Genomic DNA, 2,053 nt, shown 5'->3' on the forward strand with positions numbered 1-2,053 from the left:
AGAAAGGCATGGCGACCGGGGCGCGGGGCGAGCGGGGATCCCGGCCGTGGCTGCGCCGCCGCGAGCTGACAGCCTCCCGCGCCGCCAGAAAGCCCGGGCTCGCGGGCGCAGACAGGACCCGAAAACACAGGAAAAAAGGACAGCCAACTGCTCGGCCCAAACACGGGGATCCGCCACTTCATCCAAAAGTTAAATCCCGAAAAACGTCGCCCCCCAAAGAAAGTGGGGAATCAGGCCCCTCCGGGTCCCCTCCCTCCCTCCGCGGAGCCAGTCCTCCAGCCAAAAAAAGGGGGAAAGAGAGAGAAAAAGGGGGGCAGAGCGGAAGGGATGGTCGGGATGCGGGGACGTGAGCGGGAGCGAGCGAGCCGGGGGCAGAGGGAGAGGCGGAGAGGGAGAGAGAGAGCGAGCGAAATATCAGAGATTGTGCAAGATCAGGCTGGAAAGATAATCGATACCCGACCTAAATTTAACACAAACTACTCAATAAAAGTTAAAGAAAAAACTTACTTTCCATTTCCCCTGCAGTTCCTACGCGATCTTCGCCTCTTTTTTTGTTTTGCTTTTATTTTACTTACAGCTGATCACATCCAAGTAAAACGAGAGGGTTCATTAAAAAAAAAATAAAAAATAAAAAAATAAAAAAATAATCCTCGAACTTTATTGGGTGAAAATAAAAACGCTGGAGCAGAAAGTGGGGGGCATGGAGCGGTCCTCGGGGGTCCGGGAGGAGTTAAAGCATGTGCCCGCCGCGGTCTCGCTGTTTGGTTGTGAAGGGGTTGGGAAAAGGAGGAAAGGAAATGAAAATCCGATATGTCTTTATTCTGCTAATTATTATCGTTTTAGCCCTGTTTAAAAAAATGGCTGATTAAGTTGAGTGCGCATGTCTTTGTGTGTCTATTCCCGATATGCACTCTGGGAATGAGAGAGGAGAGCGAGGGAGAGGGAGAGGGAGAGGGGGGAGAGAGAGGTGTAATTAGTGAGGTGATCAACATTCCCCAGACTGCAAATGACGCGCAGCCCGGGCTCGGAGCAGCCGGGAGCCTCGCGGCTTCCAGGGCTCGGAGCGCGGCGGCGGGAGCCCGGGACTCGGCGACCGCGGAGAGGGCAGGGACGGGGACCTCGGGGCTCGCACCCCACGCGCCCCTGCGCGCGACTCCCAAACTTCATTAGACACACACACACAAACACACACACACACACACACACACACACACACACTCACACACACTCAGCAAGGGGGGGGGGGAGGTGTCAAAGCTAAACACCGCCAAAGCACTGCCCTTTAACCACTCGATTTTTTTTTCCTTTTTAATTTTAATGAGCAAAGTCATTATTAGCGGACCAGAGATTTGTTTACTAGGGAGCTTTCAGCAGAAATGGGAGTTAGGGCAATGGAGAGGTCTGCTCTGCCTAGTGGATTCAGCTGTGCGCGAGAACGCACGCTAATGGCGAAGAGCGGGGCCTGGAAGATATGCAGATGTATGTAAATCCAGGGTGCCTGGCGGTGTGCAGAGCCGGCCCTGCCCAGCCGAGTGCACAGGAGGAATGGCACTCCGCATCTGCAGGCACGCTCTGTAAAGGGCTATCTTTCGCTTGCACACGCAGGGGAGAAAAACCCAGGGCAGGGAAGATGGAAGCGGTTAGTTTAGTCAAAGTAAACTTTCTAATGAGAAGAAGTGATGATGGCAAGGGTGAGAGAGGGGGGACGGTTCTAACCTTTACGGAATATTTTTGAATATTTTATCAGCATTGCATAAGTTCAATGTAATGGCTTTAAGAAGACTTAGGAAAAAAACCCTTTCATCTTGCCAGTCTGTTGAATTATCTTTCTTGAAGCACATTATGATGAATTTAAAAATCCCACTACAGATCTCATTAGAATGAAATATACTTGGTATTTTCTGGTGCAAAATTTAAGGTGGCTGATTCTCATTTGAAAATCTAATTATCTCTTCCCAATATTACAGATGTGAATATGAGTGACACTTTCATTAAAAGATAATTAACTAAAACTAGGAATAGACATACTTTTAAATACCCCCTGACTATATAT

General features: G+C 49.8%; 1 protein-coding gene across 1 annotated transcript in view; it reads right to left on the reverse strand.

Annotated features, from left to right (window-relative positions):
• ZFHX4 (zinc finger homeobox 4) overlaps positions 1-906 on the reverse strand; it is a 182,505-nt gene extending 181,599 nt beyond the window's left edge. The window contains 1 exon segment of the mRNA XM_023751913.1: positions 508-906. The gene's annotated coding sequence lies outside the window, so the exon portion shown is untranslated.
• Between the last annotated feature and the right edge of the window lie 1,147 nt (positions 907-2,053).

The sequence above is a fragment of the Myotis lucifugus genome, unplaced genomic scaffold (genome assembly GCF_000147115.1).
Source record: "Myotis lucifugus unplaced genomic scaffold, Myoluc2.0 scaffold_27, whole genome shotgun sequence".
Classification (NCBI taxonomy): domain Eukaryota; kingdom Metazoa; phylum Chordata; class Mammalia; order Chiroptera; family Vespertilionidae; genus Myotis; species Myotis lucifugus.